Genomic DNA, 7,201 nt, shown 5'->3' with positions numbered 1-7,201 from the left:
ATAAAAAATTCGATATTTTGAAACCTGTAAACCAATGTAATCCCTCAAATAGTCTCGGACTACAGGTCAGTTGTTGGGAAAATTACAGGTAGAAACCTACTGCCAAAACATGCGAGCAAGTTGAGCATAAGTGACGATTATATGAAAGTGCAGACATGAGAGAGACGCTGAAACACTTTCTGTGTTTCTAATCAGCTCTATCTAGAACTCGTGTTAAACATCTATGAGCTTCGCAGGTTAAGGGACTAGATAAATTTTCAAAATTAAATAGGAAGTCGCTCTTAAAATTCACTAAAAGCGGTGTTCCTGTATGACACATATTTCAGCTCAAACTAAACTGCACTTCCAACTGCCATTACTAAGAATTCAGTAGGCCTATGTATAGCGTGACATCCGGCCAATATAACCCAATCTAACCTTACTCCACTACTGGTTACTGCGCTTAAAACGTATTTCTCTTACTAGAAGTCTCTGGCAATCGTGACACCAAGTAACACCTGCTGCCTTACCTGATGCATACTCGTGTAGCCGCAAGATGAGAGCAAATGGCGATATTCAGTTGGCACTCATAAATACTTCGGTTCAAATAAATATTAGCATAATATTGGCTTCTGGCTCAACATTCCGGCCAAGCAGACATGGTACATGTGTGAGTTTGGAGTTGTTTGCATATTTATATTATATATATGTATGTATGTATATTTAGTTTCGTATGCAAACACAAAGTTATCTATGATGAGGCAAATAGACGAAAGCACGTTGAAGCAGCAGTTGATACAAGATTTGCCTCTCGGTGCACTATGTGCAAGTATTGCGAACGGAAAATGCAATTCCAGCTGCGTTTTAGGACTATAAAATCAAAATGCTTTTTATTTTGCGTTTTTCGTTTGTTTCGGGAAAAATTCACAATATTTGTGGTCGTATGTACGGGTAAATGTGAAATTGCTTGTGTCGTTGTTGCATGCAGCGAACTGAACTATCACTGTTGGCTGATTCAAAAAGTATTTCTGTGGTTACATCTTAATTACACTTTTGGCTTACGCCCGTCGTTGGTTGCCAGTTGACCTGACCCACATATGTTGCCGCAACTAAAACAATGCGTCCGTAGATCCAAAATTAAAAATTCGTATGTATATATGTATATATCATGTGAATATATGTGCATAAAGCGGTAAATAGAGAAAAAAGAGTTGTAACCGAAGTTGGTGGTATCTTTATGAGAAACCGTAAATTGCAAATTTACCAATGTGTGTATTCATACCTTCACATATGCAGCGTTGGATTGCGATGTTAGGAAAAAAATTTCTAATCAAAAACATCAAATTGAAGCATATATTCCACAGCGCAAGCGTTTATAAAGTCCATCGGCAAAGGGTTTAATTAAAAATTTTTGATGACCTGGGCACAATAAATCTACCACAACAATAAATCCGTTCTTGAATAGATTTTGCATAAATACGCATATTTAAAGGTTTAAAAAATAATGCAAAAAGCACATTAAAGGTGATGAAGGAAGTGAATTAAAAAGGAATTTGGATGTAATTTTTGACGGATATTCTCACGCAAACGCCCCAACATGCCCAAATAGAACTGCTTATTGACCGTCTGTCCCTCCGGAAATAAATTCATGATGCACCAAACCACGAACATCGCCTTGATTTTTGAGCGGCTTTGGTGTGGTTTTTTGGTTTCGGCTCGTATATTTTCCTCTATTCCAATGATTTTTGACTTGTTTGCATGCAAAACTCATAAGCCCATGTCTCATCGGCAGTTATAATGCTCTCCATGAATGTGAGATCCCGTCCCGTCATACCTACAATATTCACCAAAATCACTCGAACGGAATCGCGAGACATGTCGAACTCTCTTGCTAGCCCACTAAAACTTGATTCGGGTCTACTATGTATATTTATCTCAGTGATGGCGTTCTGCATCAACCGGAATAAATGGTAGTCAGAAGGTGCAAGGTCTGGGCTATAAGGTGGATGAGGCAAAACTTTCCAGCCGTTCTGTTAAAAACAGTTTTCATCCATTCTTGCAACATGAGCCTCAGCGTTGTCGTCATGCAAAATTATTGCCTCGCGTCTATTTGCAAATCTGGGGCATTTTTATCCAATTTCTCGTTCCAATTTAATGGTTTGTTGTTGATGGAATTCCCCATTAAGGCTTTCGTCCGAGCTTAAAGTAATAGAACGCGCACTTTTCATCTCACCAAGTACAGATTATTACTTTGACGTCGTGTGTATTCGGCTTTGTCGTTGAATTTACTGGTTGGCTCGGTTTCACATAGGATGTTTTACGTTTAGGGTTGTCTTAATACATCCATCCATCCATCACCAGTCATAATTGCTTTTAAATGTATCCGTGTGTGTGCTTCTGACCGTTTTGATATTAAAGTTAGAGATTATGCGAGATCTTCTTGTGAAAGGCAATAATCTTCATCGAGTAATGCCTCCAGAACCTTTGTTTCAAACTTTTTGGCGGCTACGACATTCTTCCCTTTCAAAGCTAAAATCCCCACTGTTAAATCATGTAAAATAATGTTGAAAAATTCACTCGGCTAGAGCAAATTCACAGTAAACTATGATTTTCGGCTGAGGATTTCACCACATTTTCAGTCACAAATTTCGACACATTTAAGGGGAAAAAGGTTGTTATACTTCAAATAAATAACAAGTACTAAAACAGATGTACAAGGACAGTGGCTCCACCTGGTCTTTCCAATTTATTATTGGTCTTCTTCTTCCTTTGCTTCCCCCGGCAGGAACTGAGTCGAATACTTTCAAAGTTGAAGTGTTTTCATTCATTCGGACGACATGACCTAGCCGGCGTAGCCGCTGTCTTTTAATTCGAAAAATCATAATGTCGAGTCATCAGATGTTGTCATCGTCCATGCCTCTGCACTATATAGCAGGAAGGGAATAATGAGTGACTTATGGAAAGAGGACGACCTTACTTTTCAATTGCCTAGCTAGTCCGAAATTGCAACTGTTGGCAGGAGTTATTATGCGGCGAATTTCAAGGCAGCATTGTTTTTGCTGTTAATGAATGGTTCCAATGTAGACGAAATTATCTACGACTTCGAAGTTATGGCTGCCAATAATGACGAGGGAGCCAAGTCAAGAGTGCCACGACTGTTTGTTTGATGACAGGAGATATTTCATTTTGCCCTCGTTCACCACCAGACTCATTTGCTTTTCTGCCTTATCCAGTCTAACGGTTGCTGAGGTCAATGATATCGATAATATCGGCGTATCATCGGTTGTACCTTCTCTATTCGGTGCGAATTATTCCTCCAGCAGTAGATTGGAGAAGTCGTACGATAGGGAGTCGTATCGAATAGGTCCTTCCCGACCTTAACGGAGCTGTTGGTATTACTCAACGTCAGTTTAATAGTATTACCTAATTAACATAGATGAGACATATGTGACATAAACTCAATGAAAGTGGTTTAATTTCATATATTGGATATATGAGAAAAGGTTCAACAAGAGAATCGGAAATCATTATATTATACATATATATACAGCCATGGACATATAAATAGCACACATCTGAATCCCATATTAATTCTAATTTTTTTTAATCCCAAAGTAGCTGAACATTAAAAGTTTGGTATGTATCTACTTGTCACTGTTATGAGGCTCATTTCCCTGCAAAAAAATACTGTTTATTTTCTATTAAATTTTGTACGCGACAATTTTATTGCGTATAGTGTTGATTTGAGGTGGACACATAAATAGCACATTTTTAAGTTCGTAGTTTTTTTTGAAATTTGTGTGAGGTTCTCGCATATTTTTTATTTAATTCTGCGAATATATAATTATTTCATCGATATTTCGTTAAAATGAGAAGGAAAAAAACATTCCACGCCAGAAAAGGGAGTCCTTATATCCAATATGAGCAAAAAAGGAAAAGATCCTGCCAAAATTGCTAAAATAATACATTGCTCTCCAAAAATGTCATAAAATGCTCTTTATGCAACAAAACAGACCCACCTTGTGTCAATAAAAAGATACCAAGAAAACCAGGACCACGTAAAACCGATATTAGTGTTGACAAATACATAGTACGGAAGAGCAAAGCGGATCCTTTTAAGTCAACCAGAGAAATTATGATCGAAATTAATGACGAATATGGTGTGGACGTGTCCAGAAAGCTTGTAGGAAGACGACTCAACTTATCTCAACTTTTTGGACAAATTACCAGCAAGAAACCACTCCTGTCAAAACGCCACATCAAAATTCGACTGGCATTTGGAAAGGCCCACAGAGACAAACCAACACAATTTTGGAAGAACGTGTTTTTGAGCGACAAAACCAAGATAAATAGGAAGGTTCCAGTTGGAAAATCATTTTTACGTTGTCCACAAGGTCAATCCCTTAAACCTAGGTATACCAAAAAAACCATTAAGTATGGCGGTGGAAGTATCATGGTCTGGGGCGTGTTTTCATGGCATGGCATCGTGCCAATTGTTCGAATAAATGGTAAAATATACCAGTTTTAGTATTTGGATATACTGAAAAATAAAATGTATTTCAATGCATGCCCATAAACTGGACATTTATGCAAGACAATGATCCGAAGTACACCGCAAAGGTAGTAAAGTATGGTCTCGGCAATAAAAAATTTAGAATATATGAGTGGCCTGTGCAAAACCCAGATCTGAAACCAATAGGAAATTTATGGAATGATATAAAGTTCAAAATAGCAAGCAAAAAATTCAAAAAATTTGATGATTTATGGGCTGGAATTGAGTAGCCTTCGTATTTAATCCCAAAAGAAGGATATCAAGAACTGGTGGACAGCATGCAGAAAAGATGTGAGCGGGTGCTTAAAAATGATGGATATAGTACAAAATACTAACGAAATGAACAATCTTTTGCAATTTTTTAATAATTTTTATACATTTTTGTACCTTTTTTTTAACCCCTTTTCAGATTGTGCTATTTATGTGTCCAAGCTGTCATATAGGATATTGATGTTTTCGTCTTTTTTTGGCGATAATAAAATATTTATTGTTTCAGTGTTATAGTTATATTAAAGTGAATAATTTTTAAAATAAAACGCATTCCTCTTTAAATCCGTAAGTGATAAACCTAAGGAATAAATAAATGTTTTCTTATTTGATGACCAAGTGTGCTATTTATGTGTCCATAGCTATATATATAAACCTCTTTATCTGATTCTGCTTAAATCTTTCAAAATAATTCTCTTAAAAAACGTGTACTTCTTTGGGAAAAATATTTCCAACTATAAGATTTTCAAATGATTGCAGTTTGAGGTACAATTAGCGAATAAGTGATAAATACTTCTCAAAAATATTTTCGAAAAATGCTTAAAATATATATGTTTAGTTCGGTATAATTGTTTAAAGCATTTTCCCGCAAATTAAGTACATAAAGTACATATATTAGGCACCGCCCGATGGGCGCACAGCCTGCCTCCCCATAAAAACGCGCACAAACAAACATGCAAATTGCGATTGCCAACTTTTATGAATGTCGGCACTTACGCGTGAAATTGTAATAAACTTCCCCATTTCGGCTTGTTCGCCAACCAGACAAGCGGCGACTACTGCAATTTGGAAAGTAATAATAAAGTGAAATTATTCATGTTGTAAATTTGTAATAAAGTGAAATATTGCAGTGCATTTACGCATATGAATGAACTTACACACACCAACCAACTAACACACATGCAAATGAAAATATTAATTTGGTAAACGTGAAGCCAACGTGCGCCTTTTACCCCTTGCATTCGTGAATTCAACCAATGTGCAAAAAATGCACTATAATGGGCTTCATTAATGGGCCAGCGAGAACACGACGCTCTTTCATAGCGCCATATGCATAGCTACGACCACACTTCTATGTGCTTTTATTTGTTTATAACAAAAGCACAAATATTTGTAGCCGAGTGGCGCTGCAAACATGTAAATTATGGGCCACCACAATGACAAGTGCTGGCCATAACGGTGTGTGTGCATGTGCGAATGTGGCCAAAAAAATATACCATAATGAACGTATTTTGCGTCGAATATGCAGGATGTAAAAATATCCAGAAAAAATATCGAAGCAAAAACACAGAAATTAACCATGTCTTTTAAGGTAACATTTATAGCAAATATGTGTGTATGGTCTGTGCCGGATGAGAATATCCCATAAAATTGTATATCCTTTGACTTAATTTTGTACGGCGAGTACAAAAGGCTTTTTGAAGAAATAGATCATTTAATGTTTGATACTACAGTAGTTGATCCAAGAATATTTTTACAAATATTTCGACGAGCCATTGGTTGGTAATCGAAAAAGTTTTTTCGTATCTCCAGGTCTACCAACCACATTGTGTCATACCATATAGTGTTGGAAAGGTGAGATTTTAAGCTTCATTTATCTAAAGAAAAATAAATTCAGGGAAGTTGGTAAAAATTGCAATTGTTCAAAAATTTGTGAAAATAATGAAGAAATTCGAGATATTTTGACACTTTTGTATGAAAAAGGGAAGAATGCCACGCAAGCCACCAATGAAATTTGTGAAGCTTAGGTATTATTAGAAAAGGACTCTCTACGAATTTCCGAGTACTTTTTTGTCACAATGTATAGATTGATCTTTATTTTCGATAAAAAAGTTCGCAGTTGGAACTTTGATCCACTTATGCGATTTATGGGGCTTGAATAGGTTTGGTCGGATTCGAACAATTTTTGGTCATAAGATGGCCTTTTTTAAGTGTATTATCCCCAAACATTCATTGATACTTGATTTGAGTTCTGGAATATTAAAGAATCAGATGGAATTTAAAATTGGGAAGTAGGTGTAGTTGTAGTTCGATTTCGTTTGCGTTTGCACTGGAACATAGGTTATATTGCTATTAATATTTATTGACTTATCACGCTTCTAGTGGTTTTTAACCGAACAGTTATATGGTGAGTGGTTAAACGATTTTTCCTGTTTTTGTTGTTGTAGCGATAGAATTCAGCAGAGTTGACAGTTATGGGCCGGGAAAAACCGAATCCATTCCGACTACGTAGACCTGACTGTTGTGAGAACGGAGTAATCTATCCTGATCGAATATGGTTATTTGCTACAGCAATCCCCTGTACCAAATAACAAGTTTAAATCTTACTGTAGGCATTCGGACATTCCGGATATTTGGGCTTCAACGTCTCGTCTTCCTGATCACTTATACTCCTAGAACCTT

This window comes from Bactrocera dorsalis, chromosome 4, assembly GCF_023373825.1.
Source record: "Bactrocera dorsalis isolate Fly_Bdor chromosome 4, ASM2337382v1, whole genome shotgun sequence".
Lineage (NCBI taxonomy): Eukaryota > Metazoa > Arthropoda > Insecta > Diptera > Tephritidae > Bactrocera > Bactrocera dorsalis.
Note: the sequence above shows the minus strand (reverse complement) of the source record.